Below are 19,292 nucleotides of genomic sequence, written 5' to 3'. Positions count from 1 at the left end.
TTATTGACAGTATGGGTTACATTATTGAGAATGGTCATTACATTATTGACACTGTAAGTTACATTATTTGACAGTGAGAGTTATATTATTGACATTGTTGGTTACATTATTGACAGTATTGTGAGTTACATTATTGACTGAGTTATATTATTGACAGTTTGAGTTACATTATTGACAGTGTAAGTTACATTATTGACAGTTTGAGTTACATTATAGACAGTGTGGGTTACTTTACTGTCAGTGTGTTACATTTTTGACATTGTGGGGTACATTATTGACTTTGTGAGTTACATTATTGACAGTGTGAGTTACATTATTGACAGTGTGAGTTACATTATTGACTTTGTGAGTTACATTATTGACAGTGCGAGTTACATTATTGACTGTGAGTTATATTATTGACTTTGTGAGTTACATTATTGACACTTGTGTGAGTTACATTATTGACAGTGTGAGTTACATTATTGACAGTGTGAGTTATTATTGAGTGTGAGTTACATTATTGACACTTGTGTGAGTTACATTATTGACACTTGTGTGAGTTACATATTGACAGCAGGAAGATGTTACAAATGGCAAACATTTTTTGCTGAAATCATGTAGCAGGAAATCATCAGTAATGCAGTGGCTGTGTTTGGTTTCTGGTTATCTTTACCACTAATTCAAATACCATGAGATCTTGTCTGCAGAGGTTAACAGCTTTTTAACCGTCGAGACTCACAGGGGCAGAGAAGTTATGGAATTATTTAGTGTGTTTGTCTCACGATCATTGTTAAATATTGAAAATATTTGCTTTTGCACTGTCCCAACCTTGTATCTAATTTGGAATTAAGAGGCGACCAAATACTTATGTGTTAAGCCCTTACACTGCAGACTGTCTTGGAACATAATTCCCAGAACAGAGCTCTTATCTGTGCAGTGGTTAGCACTCATAATTCACACACATGCTTTATTATGGATTTCATACTGCATTGATCTACATGATAGGCTGTGCAAGTTTAAAAAATAACAGTTTCTCTTTAGGATTTCAGCTTACAAAAACAATAGGCAGAGAAATTTAATGGGATAGAGGCACGATTAAAATCTTTGCGATAAAGGAAAATGTGCACTGAGTAATCCACAGGAAGAAGAGTTTTAGACTAGCAAAAAAGTTTGGGATTGATTTTAACTTTTGGCCGGCCGATCGGAAAAGAGTACGGAGCCATTTTGAGGCCCGGGTCTCATTGAAATGGAACCTTTGGGCTGCCCACCCAAACGGGCATCCCGGTGTAGCTCCCTGATTCAGGCAACAAGGATAGTCCAGGGGCAGGGTCAGATACATTAACACAGCTGCTCCACTATCACACAGATCAGGTCCGAGGATGGTCATTCCTGAATCCCCAAAGCCTCTCTGCTACCTATAAGGTACAAGTCAGGAGTGTGCTGGAATACTCTCCACTTGCCTGGATGGCTGCAACTGCAACAACACTCAAGAAGCTCGATCTCAGCCAGGACAAAGCAGTCTGCTTGATCGGCACTTCATCTGCTAGACTAAACATCCAATCCTCCAACCGTGGTTGCAGTGTAAACTAGCTACAGCATGCACTGTAACCCCTCCCAAACACCCAATTTCTACCACCTAGAAAGACAAGGACAGTAGATGCATTGGAACACCATCATCTCAAGTTCCCCTCCAAGTCACACACCATCCTGACTTGAACATATATCGCCGTTCTTTTAGTGTCACTAGGAACACCTTTAGCACTCAGGCAGCAGTGGTTCAACAAGGCCCATCAGCACCAACTAGGGATGGGAAAAAAATGCCTGCTTTAATATAACTACTCCACCATCATGCAGCTCAGATACATTAACACAGTTACTGCACTATCACAGAAATCACATACAGTAACACAGTTACTTCATTATCAGACAGATCACATATATTAACGCCGTTACTTCATTATCAGACAGATCACATACATTAAGGTAGTGGAGGGGCTGAGAGAGGTGGTGTACAGGTAGAGCTGGGCGTAGTCAGCATACATGTGGAAACTGATGCCATGGGGGTAATTTTAATCCTAAGAAACAGTTGGCTTGGGGTCAGGTGGGAGGTTAAAGTTTAAAAAATCTGAATCCCAACCCCAACCTGCATCCTACCTGCCCATTTCCGGTTTTACCTGAGGCGGGACGGGGCGGGGGGGGGGTGGCGTGGCCGTGGCGGGTGGCCAACCTGCTTCCAGGAGGCGGGTTGGCACTTTAAATATTATAATGAGGCTGCGTGCTTCAGTTTGATTCTCCATTTTAAATTTAACTGTGGGTGGCCAGGTTTCCCGGGCCTTGGGGAACCTGCCAGCTAAAGGAAGGCAAGGACCGCTGGATCCAGGAGGTAAGTGCCTTTCCACTTACCTGTTGGATCCAGCGTTCCTGCCTCGCCAATCCCCTGCAATCGGACAACCCTGACCTCCCTCCCCGAGGCCTTTGAACCCCCTCCCCCTCACCGTGAGGCCTTGGATCACCGATTTCCCCACCACCCCCCCCGGCCTTCGATACCTCCTCCGGCCCCCTCGACAACCTTTCGACCCCGCCACGATCTCCATCCTTCAACCTCACCCTCCTGATCCCTCCTCTCTGTGGCCTAGTGCCGCAGGCTTACCCGCCCGCCAGCCTCTCCATCTGGCTGGCTGCGGGTGGGAAACTGATTAGCTAAATGTTAATCAGGCCCTGCCGTTAAATTCGGCAGGGTCTGAGGAAAACCCTTTCTTCCGGGTTTCCCGACCACATTGCAGCCCCTCCCCGCCCCCCCCTCCCTACCCGCCTCCAAGATAAAATTCCGGCCACGTCTCTGACAGGAGCAGCATGTGGATGAGGAAGAGGAGGGCGCCCACGGTAGATCCTTGGGGACTCCAGAGGTAACAGTGCAGGAGCAGGAACTCTAGCCATTGCTGGAGGTACTCTAAAAGAAAGAAAGACTTGCATTTATATAGCGCCTTTCACTACCACTGGACATCCCAAAGCGCTTTACAGCCAATGAAGTACTTTTTTGTAGTGTAGTCACTGTTGTAATGTAGGAAACGCAGCAGCCAGTTTGTGCACAGCAAGCTCCCACAAACAGCAATGTGATAATGACCAGACAACCTGTTTTAGTGATGTTGATTGAGGGATAAATATTGGCCAGGACACTGGGGATAGCTCCCCTGCTCTTCTTCAAAATAGTGCCATGGGATCTTTTACATCCACCTGCGAGAGCAGACGGGGCCTCGGTTTAACGTCTCATCTGAAAGATGGCACCTCCGACAGTGCAGCACTCCCTCAGCACTGCACTGGAGTGTCAGCCTAAATTTTTGTGCTCAAGTCTCTGGAGTGGGACTCGAACCCACAACCTTCTGACTCAGACGAGAGTGCTACCCACTGAGCCACAGCTGACACTGTCTATAATTCGATAGATAAGAGTGGAACCAAGTGAGGTTAGATCCCTGAAATGGACAATGGAGGGGAGTTGTTGAAGGAGGATGGTGTGACCAACCCTGTCAAAGGCTCCAGAGAGATCGAGAGATGAAGAGGGATAATGCACATGGTCACTGTCACAGAGGTAATCATTTGTGATTCTGGCTAGGGCTGTTTCAGTGCAGTGGCAGAAATTCAAACAAGGAGTCACAGTAAAGATGGGCACGGATCTGGGAGTCGACAAAACATTTAGGGTCTTTGGAAGGAAAATGGATATTGGAGATGAGATCCCAGTTTGCAAATGCAGAGGCATCTAGGGTAGTTTCTTTGATGATGGATATAATGACAGCAATTTTGAAAGGGAACCTGACAGTACCTGAGGAGAGGGAATCATTTAAATGTCAGCTAGCATAGGGCCCAGGAAGGGAAGTTGGGCGATCAGCAGTTTAATGGGAATGGAGTCAAGGGATCAGGAGATGGATATCATGGGCGAGATGAGATGGGAAAGGAACTCGGGAGAGACACGGGTTGAAGGCTAGTACAGTGGGGGAGCCTGAGGGGAGATTTGACTTGGTGGGAAAGGGAAAGGGGGAGAGGAGCACAAGCAGCTGAACGGATGGTCTCAACCTTAGTGGCAAAGAAGTCCATGACCCTCTCACACTTGTTTTTGGAGGTGAGGTTGGAGGAGGCTGGGTAGAGGGTTGTAAGGAGATGGATAGTGTTAGAGAAAAGAAGCTGGCTCCTTTGCTCTCCAGGATGATCCTGGAGTAGTGGGTGGTATTGGCCAAACAGCAGTTGATGTGGTCCAGCCAGATGAGGGGATGGACGGCGAGATCAGTTGTACACAAGATACGTGCATTAACAGTGAATTCACTGGCACACAGATCACATACGTTAAAACAGCTACTCCACTATCACACAGAGCAGTTACATTAACACAGTTACTGCACTATCACACAGCTCACTACTGTCAATAATATAACCCACACTATTGCCTTCACTGTCCAGCCTGGCTAGAGAGGAATGTTCAGGACTACAGTGAGGACAGCTTCTCATTCTTTTTCTGTAAATGCGGTAGGATTTTTCTGTTTCCTCTTTTGAAACCTCCATGCCTTCTGCCAGTACAGTGCCGTTAATTGGTTGCGTGGAGGTGCATAAGAATGTCACACGTCTCGTCTCCTTTGGCACCTCCTGCATGGTGGCACATCAAGAATCAGAAACGCACTGTGTAGCGAATCCCAGCTGCGAGTCTGTGTTGTGTTTTGTGTTTCTGACACGGCTTGGCTCCTCATTATTGTCTTTTTAAAGCCTGACTTGGGCTTGGCACCACACAACAGCAGTGGAGGTAATAACAGCAGCTGGGTCCTCCTGTTGTACCCCCGCAGCCTGCTCTCAGTTAAATCCCACTAACTAGCTGCAGAAGCAAGCCTTCGGAGCAAATGTTTCAGTAAATACCGAGTGGGGCTGAGGAAGAACAGTTCCTGAGCAAACCATAAATATTTTAAGTTGACTGTAGCAGGCGCTTTTTCTTCTCTACAAACCTGCAGGGTGTCAGTTTCACTAAAACGGACATAGTTAGGCTCCCGCTAGGTTTGTATAAATATCATTAAAGTGAAAAACAATGTAAGTGGAGAAAGTAACTGCACATGATTTGTGGGTAAGTAAATCTAAATTTAGCATGGACCAGTAATTGCGGCAATGGCGGGTTTTGTGGCGAATGATGTTAATTAGACTTTAATGTTCACCATTGACCTCTCACTATATTTGTGCCGCAAAACGCTGGAACATTGATCTGATAATGATGCACCGATGTCGACAGCGCATCTGGTACCTCGTGAACATTGTGCCCAATGGCTTAACTCCTTTGCCAAGGAAAGAAAAGGATAGAAAAACAGAGCGATCGACAGAAAAGGAAATAGGGTGAATTCGTCAAAATTAGAGACAGAAGAAGGAAAGGAAGAGAATTGATTAAGAAAGAGAGAGAGAGAGAGAAAGAAAAGGACAGAAAGGAAAAGTAAGATTTGTGTTTAAAGAGCAAGCAGAAGAAGAGGACATTACAGCCTAGTTTTGTTTGGCAATTGCTGTGTGGTCTTTCACATGTTAATGAGTGAATGGCAGGGTAGGTTTACAAAATGTACAAACGTTTTTGACCCATGAAGTATAGAACCAGTGGCCTGCCCAGGAACAGTGGAATACCCATTGGATACGCCATTTCATAGGAACATAGGAATTTTTAGACAAAAAATGACCAAATTCCATTTAGTGCACTATCTATCCTCCTGACAGTCTTATGATACAACAATAATCGCGTTGTTGACTAATCATGAAAATTAATCTCTATCAATTAGTCTACAACAGGCCAAGATATGAGGAAACCCTCAGTGGTGGAAAGCTTTGGGAACTGTAGGTCCAAGTCACCTGTGTCTCGCAAGCATGCTACGCTGGGATTTGGGCATCGCAGGAAAGGCCACATTTATTGCCCATCCCTAATTGCCCTTGAGAAGGTGGTGGTGAGCTGCCTTCTTGAACCGCTGCAGTCCGTGTGGTGAAGGTACTCCCACAGTGCTGTTAGGGAGGGAGTTCCAGGATTTTGACCCAGCGACGATGAAGAAACGGCGATATATTTCCAAGTCAGGATGGTATGTGACTTGGAGGGGAACTTGGAGGTGTTGGTGTTCCCATGCACTTGCTGCCCTTGTCCTTCTAGGTGGTAGAGGTCGCGGGTTTTGGAGGTGCTGCCGAAGAAGCCTTGGCGAGTTGCTGCAGTGCATCGTGTAGATGTTACACACTGCAGCCACGGTACACCAGTGGTGGAGGGAGTGAAGATTTAAGGTGGTGGATGGGGTGTCAATCAATTGACAGAGCAAAAAGACAGAGCAAAATACTAAACAACACAATGGCCAAACTTGCATGATATGGAAACTGGCGTAACTTTTTTTTAAACCAAAAAAACCTGTTGGTTTTCATCCTCAATATTTGACCACTGTAGGCAGTGGGGCTTACAAACAGCAAGCCGTGGCATGCTCTGTGAATGGACAGTCTTGCTGTTAATCATTAAAAATTCTGGAAGTGAGATGCACAGATGCATGCTGTGAGCTGTAACTTGTTAACTCCCAGAGTTATGGATCTGGGAACCTGCATAAATTCACATCTTGGGCTTCTTGCGGTTTGTCGGCTCAAATTTCAAGAACTTTGATGCCCCGAATATGATGCCCCAAATGTAAAGCATAGACAAAGCACATGCTAGACGTACTGTTTTTATATAGATGGATGAATAGAGATATTACACGAAATGTTCTCCTCCATGTGGTTTCTGAATAATGTGAGTAGCAGGGCTCTACCAGTCATGCATATCTCAAACATTGAATAAGGTTCCTATGGAGAGGCTTTTTTAAACTAACTGCCCCTAAGTGCTACTGAGGTTTTAATTTTTTTCCCTTTAATAGATGTATAACAAATATTATGCATCATAAGTGTGCAATTGTACGTGTAATGAGTTGTTACTCTGTTGACTGTTTAATTGTATTGACTGGAATAGACTCGTGGAACAGTTTATTCTGACAGAACCCTTTCATAGGGACAGGAGTAGGCCATTCAGCCCATCACGCTTGTTCCGCCATTCAATCAGATCATGGCTGATCTGTACCTCAACTCCTATTCCGTATCCCTTGATACACTTCCCTAATAAAAATCTGTCGATCTCGGTCTTAAATTCACCCAATATCCACAGCCTTTTGGGGGAGGAATTCCATATTTCCATTGCCCATTTGTGTGAAAACGTGCTTCCTGATTTCACTCCCGAGTGGCCGAGCTCTGATTTTAAGATTGTGCCCCTTTTGTTCTGGATTTCACCCACCAGAGGAAATAGTTTGTCTGTATCTACTGTAACAAATCCCTTTACCATTTTACACACTTCAAAACTCAAGGGAATACAAGCCAAGTTCTCATAATTCAACCCTGTAAGCCCTGGTATAATTCTGGTGAATCTGCGCTGTTCCCCCTCCAAAGCCAATGGCCTAGAAATCCTATCTTTGTGCTGCCTGCTGATTTTAATGATCCAGGAGTGCAGATGGCACTCCCCACCTATAAGTGGGGAGGGCGATATCGGGCATTTATGATGCCATTTTATGGCAGCCAGCGCCTCTTAAAGGGGAAGTACATTCTGGCTGCAGACACCCAGGAACAAGTTGGTGAACAAATGGCTGTAGGAGGGAGCAAGCAGGCACCAAGGCTCCGCGGTGCTGCAGTGGAGGCCTTGGTGCAGGCACTGGTGAGGAGGAGCGACATCTTCTTCCCCACAGTGGGCAGGAAACCCCCTCAAGCATCTTCTTCATAGACAGTGGGAAGAAATCGACGAGTATGTCAATGTCAGGAGCATTGCACTTAAGGACATGGTTGCAATGCTATGTTTAAAAAAAAAATCAAGGGGGAGAAATGTGGTTGTTTCGCGCCTCCCGTTAGCACCTTAAGATCTGCTAGTGCCAGCACCTGCCCCCGTTACTGTCCCCGGCCTTCTATGCAGCCGCCCCGCGGGGTGCCGGCTGCACTCCGTGAGCCCGGCACTTCTCTTGAGTGCCGGGCTCTTTTGCCGGGTCCCTGGTCCCCCAGCTGGGCCCCGGGTTGCGCTGTGCTAGGCCCCTCCCCTTTAATAAGGGGAGGAAGGCCTGCAGTACCGTGGCATGACGTGCCGCAGCGCCAAACGCCATGATATTCACTCGCAGCGCCCCAAGAGGGAGGCGGGCGCTACTCGAAGCGCCCTGCCTCCCTCTTGGAGCGCTACCAGTGAATTTCGGGCGCGGGGGCGCTAATTTTTTCAGGGCGCTAAAAGTAGTGAAGTTAGTGCCCCAAAGGGGGTGTGACCCAATTTTTTCCCCCCCAAGGCTCTTACTCGCATTCGAAGACTGATGGCTGCTCTCAGACATTCTGCTCACAGCTGCACAACTTACAGCCTCATGAATTACAACACTGACAGCACGCACAAGACTGGCCTCCCCCACTACCCTTCCCTCTCCTACAATCACCGCAGAACATGTCACTACACCTCCTTGCAGAAGGTGATCACATGCAACATCAGGCAACAGGCTGGAACCGGGAGAAGAAGAGCCCACCTGCACATCCGATCTCCCCTTGAAGAGAGTGTGCTGGTCACCATGGGCAGGGGTGGGAGTGGAGGCTGTGCTGACTGGCAGCGCTGGGGGAGTCGTCGCGCAGGGTTTCTTCAAACCTAATCCTCTTTGTCTCTTCTGACTTCTCCCTCACCCCACTCAACTCTGCACGACAAGCTGAAGATCTTCCTCTCTGCTGTCCCTCACACCACAAGCTAACCACTGTCCCTTTCTTTCATTTCAGCTGCTGAGAATGTAGATGCCCCCCTCAGCCAGCAAAGGAAGTGGAGCTCACCCTTCCAGAAGATGCACCCTTATTCGATCTGACTCGCGCAAACACCAGCTCAGATACCGGAACCATGCGGACTTTAGAGGCTAGATTAGAGGAGGTATCTGCATGTGATGATTCACCGGCACAAGTGCGCAGGAACTAAGGGGTTAGAATGTCACAGGTGCCAGCTCGCCAGAGGGCGAGTTGGCATACTACAGGAAACTCTTTGGTATCCGGCACCGTCTGGACCGGGATGGTGCCGGTTGATTAAAAATTCCGGATAACGAAGAAGGGACATGGAGTGACAATGGCCCAAGGTACGAGAGCCCCGTAACACAGCCAGAAGTGCTGGAGCCCCGATTGCACATCCAGAAGTGCTGGAGCCCCGATCACACGGCCACAAGTGCTGGAGCCCCGATCACACGGCCACAAGTGCTGGAGCCCCGTTACACGGCCACAGGTGCTGGAGCCCCGATCACACGGCCACAAGTGCTGGAGCCCCGATCACATGGCCACAAGTGCTGGAGCCCCGATCACACGGCCACAAGTGCTGGAGCCCCGATCACACAGCCACAAGTGCTGGAGCCCCGGTTACACAGCCACAGGTACTGGAGCCCCGATCACATGGCCACAAGTGCTGGAGCCCCGGTTACACAGCCACAAGTGCTGGAGCCCCGGTTACACGGCCACAGGTACAGGAGCCCCGATCACACAGCCACAAGTGCTGGAGCCCCGATCACACGGCCACAGGTACTGGAGCCCCGATCACACGGCCACAAGTGCTGGAGCCCCGGTTACACAGCCACAGGTACTGGAGCCCCGATCACACGGCCACAAGTGCTGGAGCCCCGGTTACACAGCCACAGGTACTGGAGCCCCGATCACACGGCCACAAGTGCTGGAGCTCCGATCACACGGCCACAAGTGCTGGAGCCCCGATCACACAGCCACAGGTACTGGAGCCCCGATCACACGGCCACAAGTGCTGGAGCCCCGATCACACAGCCAGAAGTGCTGGAGCCCCGTTACACGGCCACAGGTACAGGAGCCCCGATCACACAGCCACAGGTACTGGAGCCCCGGTTACACAGCCACAAGTGCTGGAGCCCCGATCACACGGCCACAAGTGCTGGAGCTCCGATCACACAGCCAGAAGTGCTGGAGCCCCATTACACGGCCACAGGTACAGGAGCCCCGATCACACGGCCACAAGTGCTGGAGCCCCGGTTACACAGCCACAAGTGCTGGAGCCCTGATCACACGGCCACAAGTGCTGGAGCTCCGATCACACGGCCACAAGTGCTGGAGCTCCGATCACACGGCCACAAGTGCTGGAGCCCCGGTTACACGGCCACAGGTACAGGAGCCCCGATCACACGGCCACAAGTGCTGGAGCCCCGATCACACGGCCACAAGTGCTGGAGCTCCGATCATACGGCCACAAGTGCTGGAGCCCCGATCACACGGCCACAAGTGCTGGAGCTCCGATCACATGGCCACAAGTGCTGGAGCCCCGTGACACAGCCAGAAGTGCTGGAGCCCCGGTTACACGGCCACAGGTACAGGAGCCCCGATCACACGGCCACAAGTGCTGGAGCCCCGATCACACGGCCACAAGTGCTGGAGCTCCGATCACACGGCCACAAGTGCTGGAGCCCCGATCACACGGCCACAAGTGCTGGAGCCCCGATCACACGGCCACAGGTACAGGAGCCCCGATCACACGGCCACAAGTGCTGGAGCCCCGATCACACGGCCACAAGTGCTGGAGCTCCGATCACACGGCCACAAGTGCTGGAGCTCCGATCACACGGCCACAAGTGCTGGAGCCCCGTGACACAGCCAGAAGTGCTGGAGCCCCAGTTACATGGCCACAGGTACAGGAGCCCCGATCACATGGCCACAAGTGCTGGAGTTCCGATCACACGGCCACAGGTACAGGAGCCCCGATCACACGGCCACAGGTACAGGAGCCCCGATCACACGGCCACAAGTGCTGGAGCCCCGATCACACGGCCACAAGTGCTGGAGCTCCGATCACATGGCCACAAGTGCTGGAGCCCCGTGACACAGCCAGAAGTGCTGGAGCCCCGGTTACACGGCCACAGGTACAGGAGCCCCGATCACACAGCCACAAGTGCTGGAGCCCCGATCACACGGCCACAAGTGCTGGAGCCCCGTAACACAGCTAGAAGTGCTGGAGCCCCGGTTACACGGCCACAGGTACAGGGGACCCGGTTACACGGCCACAGGTACAGGGGACCCGGTTACACAACCAGAGGTGCTGGAGCCATGGTTACACGGCAAAAGGTACGAGAACCCCGGTTACACAGCCACAAATATACAGTATACGGAAGCCTCAAAACCTACGCCAGAATTTTGCCGGTTATTAGAGAATTCCAGTGCCGTTTAAACGAGAGTTTCCTGTAGTTCTGCTGCAGAGGACTCAGATGCAGACTTCGAAAGCTCAGGCTACCAAAGAAGACTGATGGATATCTATCAGAAAATGCTAGGTGCACTGGGCAGGCTGCCAGAGAGCTGGCACACAATGTCGTGGAACACGGAGGAGTACAGCTCCAACTTTTCTCAAGGTTTTGTGCAGAGCATGGAGACCGTTGTGGTCAGTGGTCAGTGGTCAGATCCATCAACACCACAGTGGAACCCACCATGGTGGAGCCTCATGACAGCTCTGACAGTTTCCATGGCAGCACAGAAGGCTGCCATCATGGCTTTGGGGGCCACTGTTGTAAGGAGCTTCCAGGGCATCTCATCACTCCTCCACTCTGTTCTCCAGAAGAGCCCTAGGAGAGCTGAGTTGCCACCCCAGGAAAGTGGCCTTGCTCCATGGAAGAGGTGACATGAATCTTGTCATTCATGTGGAAATGACTTATGAAATGATACTGGGTGGCCTGCTGGTGGCGCTGTCCAGGGAGAGTATAAATACTCAGGCATGGGCCCAGTTTGTTCAGGACATTCTTTAACAGGAACTAGTGAAGGACACAACTAGATCGCCATGTTGTGAAACAGTCGATTAAAGCCTTAGTTAATACTCAGACCAAGTGCCTAGTAGTTTTCTTACGTCAAGAGGTACTTGCTGTCCTCTCTCAGGACAATGGCATGGCTGCTCCCCCGCCAGACACACCGCCAGTGCCCTTGCTGGTGCCACTCAGCCAGCAGGCCCAGATTGCTGCAGCCCAGGCCAAGATGTTGCAGGCTGCAGCCAGGCCCACTAGGCCCAGAGCTGCATGGCGTCATCCTCCAAGACCTTCTGAAGCGTCCTCAAAGAAGCTCAGCAGCTTTCCCCCTCCCAAGCTGTAGGCACTGCAAAAACACTTTGTAGGAGCACAAGGATAGGAAAACAAACACACAAGACAGGTACAAAGGTCTTGTATAAGGGTGATTAGTTATTTTTCTGTCACTGCTGACATGATTTGACAATATTTGTTTGGTAAATTTGTTTTATTTCTGGATTTGGTGTTTGTCTTTGTAGTGAAGTGAGGGCAAGGCCCATAAGTTTGGAGTTAAGGAAGGAAATTGTGCTTGTAAGTAAAGAGTAAGTACTGCACGATCCCTTTAAATAGCGCTGGTGAGGGGTCCCATCTACTGATTAGCGCCACATTGTACCGTGCGTAACGAGTAACGCGATGGGCAATCAAAAATCTACAGTGGGTCCTGCAAGAAGTGGGTGTCCCTAATTTACATAAATTACTCTTCCCTTTTAATACACTCCTTGTACCAGCGCAACCTCCTTTCCCAATATGGCGGGCAGCGTAGCTCCAGCCAGAAATCAGCACGCGCTTCCTGCCTGCCATATTGGGGGCTTAGCAGGCTGGTTAGCGCCCTAAAAACTAAATATCCTTCCCGAGGCGCTGTGCCCAAAACTGAACGCAGTACTCCAAATGGAGTCTGATCAAGGCTCTGTACAACTGAAGCAGAACTTCCACCCCTTTGTATTCCAACCCCCTTGAGATAATGGCCAACATGCTATTCGCCTTTTTGATTAGTTTTTGCACTAGCTTTTAGTGATTTGTGTATATGGACACATAAATCCCTTTTGCTTCTCCACAGCTCCTGGTCTCTCGCCACGAAGAAAATGCTCCGATTTGTCTTTCTTGGATCCAAAGTGGATGGTCTCACACTTCCCCACACTGAACTCCATCTGCCACAGTTTTGCCCACTCATTTAACCTGTCTATGTCCCTTTGTAACCTCCTGCTCCCATCTGCACAATGCACTGTGCCTCCTTTCAGATTGTATAATGCTGTTACCCTAATAGATACAAAAATAAACCTTTTACAAATAGTAGAACAATCAATCTGTTTTAAATTTAATACTAAATTAAATTAAATTAAATTAAATTTGATCATGTTATTTGGAAGATAAACGGATCAGATTAGTGGTCTATTTGGCAGTCATATGTAGCAAACCTAAAAGGAACAGAATGCACAAAATGATGTGACATTAGAAACATTAGACTGTTAGAAAAAGCAGCAATGATGGAAATTATGATTTATCACCTAATGAGTCCTCTCAATCTGGCCAGCATCCAGTGAAAGGCTTTTGCAGTAACAAACACTTCTCTATCACAGGGTTTACAGCAAAGCAGGCATAGAATAAGAGACATGTGGGCCAGAACTTCGGGTCCCCATGGGTGAGTACGCGTTGGGTACTCACGCGTAGGGCCAACGAAAGTGCCGGTTTCGTGCATGCACCGCGCATGCGCGGGAAACCGGAACTTCCGTTCCCTTGAAGGAAGGAGTTCACAGGTCAAACGCGTGCGCGGGAGAGGCAGCGCGTACGCCTGGAACTTCCGGTTTTGTTGCAGGTTTCTCCGGGAGGGTAAGTCTCCAGCAGCTACGCTTTTAAAAAGCAGTCGCAAGGCCTGCTTTTAACAAGGTAAGTGGTGAATTAAGTAAAATTAAAACATTTTTTCCACAGGTTTATTATTTTTAAATATTTTAAAGAAAGGTAAGTTTATTTTTAGCCCTGTTAAAAAGTGTAATTAATTTTTTCAAAAATTTAAATTATTGTTTAAAATAGTTATTTTATGTACTTTATAGTTATTTTAAAAATGTGATTTTTTAAAATTTATTTGAAGTTTTAGTTAGGGTTTGGGGCCGATCTCTATTCATAGATTTGACAGGTCTTCCTGTCAAATCTATGAATAGAGATTCCCTGCTACAATTGGCTCTCCATGGCCCACGTGATCCCAGGGGACACTTCAAACTAACTGCGCCCCTGGGATACGCAAGCACTGCGCGCCGGCAGCTGGAGGGGGCCCAGGATCGGAATCCCACGCGGGCTCACAGCACAACGGCAGGCGTGCTAGGTAAGTGCAGGTCGGAGGCTTGCACCTGGTAAAAGCAGGAGTAGGACCTGCTTTCACCAGTGTAAGAGTTAATATAAATCTTAAATTAAAAATGATGCACAAACATTTAAAATTAGTTCATGCAAATATTGGCCCGGATTAAAATGTTTAAAATTATTTTTCAATTTTTAAAAAATGTTTATTCTATTTGGTGTAATTCAGGGACATGAGAGAGAAACAAGAGAGAACAGAAACTCAAACAGAAGAGATGCTGAAGTGTTGAAAAGAAAACCAAAGAAAATTACTGCAAAGTAAATTATTCTAAAATAAATTTTGTTGACATAAATGAGACCACACCAAAGGTGAGGGGGGAGGGGGAATTTAAATAGCTCCACTGTGCTGGCAGAAGTGTGGCGGAGAGGGGCCCGAGTTCACTAACGTCCAGGCACATCAGCCCCATCTGAAATTGTGGGATGGGGACTTTAGCATGGTGGGTGTATGGTGCCTGTAAGGGCACATCAGTGACACTCCCCCCAACGGAATGTCAGAGTGCCACTATGCCATTCCTACACAGCAGAGGGGCCCACAGAAATAGGGCAATGGAAATCCTGTAAGGTCATTGATCCCCCTCCTGGATTATTTACCTTTTCAAAAAGGGATTTTGTGGCCTTTACCAGGCCCATAATGTAACTAATACAGGTACACTATCCCTTATGCGAAAGCCTTGGGACCAGCTGAGTTTTGGTTTTCGGAATTTTTTGGATTTCAGAAGGTATTACTATAAGACTGGGAAATTTGTATTTAATATAAATTGTAAAAGTTCAGGCTACCTCTTGCGACTGTTCCGTGTCTCATTCCCCTTCCTGCTTCTCTGGAAAGCCGGATATCGGCTGACTCCTACTAAGCTGGCCCGTAAATCAGGTCGGGGGTCGGGTGGGGGAAAAAAGAATATCGGACGAGCCGCGGTTCAGGTCGGGGGGGTCCGGGGGCGGGGTCGGGGGGGGGTCCGGTGGGGGGGGTCCGGGGGGGGGGTCGGAGTCGGGGGGGGGGTCGGGGTCGGGGGGGGGTCCGGGGGGGGGTGGTCGGGGGGAGAAAAGAATATCGGACAGGCCGTGGTTCGGTTCGGTTCGGGTCGGGGGGAGAAAAGAATATCGGACGGGCCGCTGTATTGTTGGGTTCACTCTCCCGGTACTTCCTTCACACTGCCCAGCTCGGCCTGCAATCTCCTACCCAGGAGGGAACTCTGTGACCCTCTGCCCTGCTCAGCGTGAGTCGTGCGCCACTCTGGTCATGTCGTGCGCACGACTTACGCTGAACAAAAAAACTTTCGGATTTTAGAGGCTTTCGGTTTTCGGAAGTTCGGATAAAGGATAGTCTACCTGTACCTGTGTTCACCAGGCTTGGGTTCCGTTGGACCTTTAAGTAGGGTACTGGGAAGAAATTTGCAGGGAAGCCTGGAAATTCTCCCAGACACATCTTTTGACGTTGGGAGGGGGTGGGGGTGTGGGGGTGTGAAGGTGGAATATCTTTCCTCTTCATCCCTCCCATCAGAATTTCTCAGTCTCCTTGCTATGGGGTGGAATGCTTGCAGAATCAACTTCCACCTCATTTCCCAGCCCCCACCCCCAGCCTAATCCCAACAGTTATGCCTTAACCTTGTCTAATCCTAGAGCAGAATTTCCGGTCCAGAGAGATTAGCATTTCCAAACTTTTCCCTTTATGTGTTTGTACTTTGAATAGACGGGAAAATATGAAAGACAAAAAAAAGTCAGGAAAATTCATGTTGCTTTAATGCATGTCTGAAGGTGATTTATTGTTAAATATGACAATCTACCTGCCTATTCATTCCAACACTTCCGCTGTAGAAAGATGACTTAATTCTAGTGTGGGAGCCACATGTGTGTACTTGATGGGTTTCAGGGCATTTGGAAAGCCTGACAATTCACAGAAGTAAATGTCCAAGTAAAGCCAAAGAACAAAGAAACAAACAATAGGCCAATTATAGTCTCGGACGGCCCATTCACACAGTAGCCAAGCAAAAAGGAGCCAAATATTAAAAGCAGCGCTCTGAAAAATAATTTTTGCAGCAGAGAAGTGTTTCAATAAAATATCACACATCTGCAATAGGTCAAAAGTCCCCAATTTTGGAAAAAATTGTAGACACAAGTGGAAACCACATTTTAACAAATAATACAAGCTTTTAAGAATCGTGGAATAATTTAGGGGTAATTTGGAAACGTATTAAAGAATTGCTTTTATCAACATATAAGTGGATTTGACTACAGTTGAATAGGGAAACAGATAGAAAAAGATCAGCGGTTAGATAAATGAAAAAACGATAGACAGCCAGCCTGCTAATAGCTCACTATTTAATTCACTGCTAATTACAAGGATTTAATGCAGTCTCAATTATCATCATTGACATGTCAGATCTAAAATTACCCCAGCAATTAAGTGCATTACATCACTGCCCATTTACCAGTTTAAAATGTGGATAACCTAACATTTTATATTGAGCATTGCATGTATCAAATATTAAATTCCTGTGGAAAAATAACAAATATAATTACCATTTTTATAAATGGCTAATTTAAACTATTAGATGCTTTCCCCCCTCAAATTGAAATGCTAACATTCAATGCCAACAGCTTACTGGGGGAGAAATTCATTATAGCCTAAGAATGGGTGGTAACTTTTGAAAAGTCTGAGAATTAGCGCCAGGCGCTAATGCTTCAGACTGCATGCAAAATTAAGTCTCATTGCACAAAGAACTGATTGGAGCACTAATGGCCTCGCTCAGTGGCGTTAAACTCGATGCACTGATCAATATCAGGTACAGTCTAATCACAAGTCATCATTGCCACAGGCTCTTTCCAGTTCTTAAAGGGGAGGTTCATTGATTTTCATCATTGCTGACTGTGCAGCTGTCTCAGCCAGCAGCAGGAGGTCAAGGAGAAGGAGCCGGACGACTCAAGCAGCCCTCATGGCCCTTCTCCATCTCTGGCCACATGTTCCAATCTTTCTCGCTGCCTCTACTCCCTCTGCCATAGGTCATGGAGGGCAAGATCGACTGCCAGTACAGCCTCCATTAATGTAACCAAGTGCAGCACTTTGATATGTTGTGAGAATAAATGTAACTAATTGTTAGTAGCCACAACACCCCTGATGCTAAACAATCTTTAAATGACTGCACAATGACAGGGAAGCAGTGAAACAGCACTAACCTGACAGCTGCGACTCATTACTCATGATCCCTTTAAATAGCACCCCTGGAGCTGGCATCTGTCCGCTTGATGCCTCCTCTCCCTGTCGCTGTCGGGGTGAGGCTCTAAGACAGGGGGCGATAATGAATTTTGCAGATCGGGTGCCCAGTGAGCGTTGCACACTCACTGATGTCACGATCTGCCTGGTGCTGAAATCCCCGGTGCTAACTGTTAGTGGCAGCGCTACAGTGGGGGGGGGGGGGCGGATTTGCTGTGCAGCGTTGGATTCACCTTGTCCCGGTGCAACTGCATCAGTGCCCGTTAGCACCCCTGCCAGGTGTTAACGGGAGGCGCTAACCAAATGAAATTTCCCTCCTCTAATTCTTAAAATAAAAGCCATTCTTTCATTCTGCTCTGTGAACAGCTCTCAGCCACTTCGCACAGCTCTGCTGCATTCACTCACTTAAGCCACCTGAGTTACCATGGCATTGTACTAAACACAATGGTCACTATAGGCGTCACTCATTTAAGGATCACTTTACATTCAATGTACAATTTTGGACCAAATAGTTCCTCTTACCCCCTTTAAATTGATTAAAGGACAGAATGGTAATGAAAATAGTAGACATTTAAAGATCCATATTATTGACACTAATGGGGCCTGATTATATTACCACTAGGCAGTTCCAATTATATGTACGATAGCAAAATACTGCAGATGCTGGAAATCCGAAATAGCAACAGAAAATGCTGGAAAAACTCAGCAGGCCTGGCAACATCCATGGAGAGAAAATAGAGTCAACGTTTCAGGTCAAACCTTTTGTCAAGACTGGAAAAGCACAGGAAATGAAATAGATTAAGAGGCCAGGCTGGGAGAGAACAAAAGAGAAGTGAAGAGACATTAAGAGGTATTGAATACCTCTTACGTTTTGAATATGTTTTGAATACCTCTTAATGTCTCTTCACTTCTCTTTTGTTCTCTCCCAGCCTGGCCTCTTAATCTATTTCATTTCCTGTGCTTTTCCAGTCATGACAAAGGGTTTGACCCGAAACGTTGGGCTGGATTTTCATTCAGAAGTCGGGAAGGAGGCAGGACTACAACTTTCGGGTTGTAGTCCCGCCTCCATGGAGATGCGGCCAATCCACGCGATTTTCACTTGATTGACCTTGTTGAGCCCGCCCAGCGGGCTCAGAAGGCCAATTAAGGGCCACCCGGCAACAGGTGACGTCACAGACTGAAATTTCATCTGTCAAGACGTGTTGACAGATGAAATATCAGTGTTTCACAGCTGTTTGAAGCTGTCAAACACTGACAGTCTTACTTCTAACCTGAGTCCTTCTATGCAGACTCAGTTAGAAATCTCGCCGGCACTGAAAGCTGCAGGCTGTCACTTTTGACAGATCGCAGCCATTCTGCTTTCTGTGCCAGCTGAATGATGGACACCCGAAACCTAGAGGAAGGAAGGCTGTAAAGGTAAGTACAGGTAATTTAAACTTCTTTGCACACTTTAGACACACCAAACACACTTACCTTTGCACTCATGCACACATCACTCACCTGAACACTGACATCTCGACCCCTCCAAGTCCTTCAACCCGACGGCCCGACTCCTCTAACCTGGCGTGGTTTGGAGCCATCGGGAATCCCACACGACACCCTTCAAAATAGGGATTAGGCTAAAAACTGACTGTTAACTACCTGTTAACAGGCAGTTAATTGGCACTAATCCCTTCCTGCCTTGGGTCGGTGGGTCCCAGTGTGGGGCGGGTACCCGCCTCCTTTGAAACTTACATGGAGGCGGGTTTTGGGCGGTATGGTGTCGGGACCCCCGAATTTGGGATTTTAGCCCCCCGCACACCTAAAAGCCCGCCTCACGGCGCACTGAAAATCGACCCCGTTAACTCTATTTTCTCTCCACGGATGTTGCCTGGCCTGTTGAGTTTTACCAGCATTTTCTGTTGTTATTTCCAATTATAAATATA

The 19,292-nt window shown here is 48.0% G+C and overlaps 1 protein-coding gene and 1 long non-coding RNA gene across 2 annotated transcripts in view; one reads left to right on the top strand and one right to left on the bottom strand.

The window, feature by feature from the left end:
• Positions 1-13,109, top strand: part of LOC147122607 (uncharacterized) — a 63,970-nt gene extending 50,861 nt beyond the window's left edge. Inside the window, exon 3 of the long non-coding RNA XR_015080300.1 lies at positions 12,868-13,109. This is a non-coding gene — a long non-coding RNA (uncharacterized LOC147122607). The remainder of the gene's footprint in view (positions 1-12,867) is intronic.
• Positions 1-19,292, bottom strand: part of LOC147122606 (thrombospondin type-1 domain-containing protein 4-like) — a 389,820-nt gene that overhangs the window by 343,983 nt on the left and 26,545 nt on the right. The window lies entirely within an intron of this gene.

This window comes from Somniosus microcephalus, chromosome 2 (genome assembly GCF_052327205.1).
Source record: "Somniosus microcephalus isolate GS21.2 chromosome 2, FLI_Smic_1.0, whole genome shotgun sequence".
Taxonomy (NCBI): domain Eukaryota; kingdom Metazoa; phylum Chordata; class Chondrichthyes; order Squaliformes; family Somniosidae; genus Somniosus; species Somniosus microcephalus.
The sequence above is the reverse complement of the archived record's forward strand: the minus strand, read 5'-3'. Positions and strand labels throughout refer to the sequence as shown.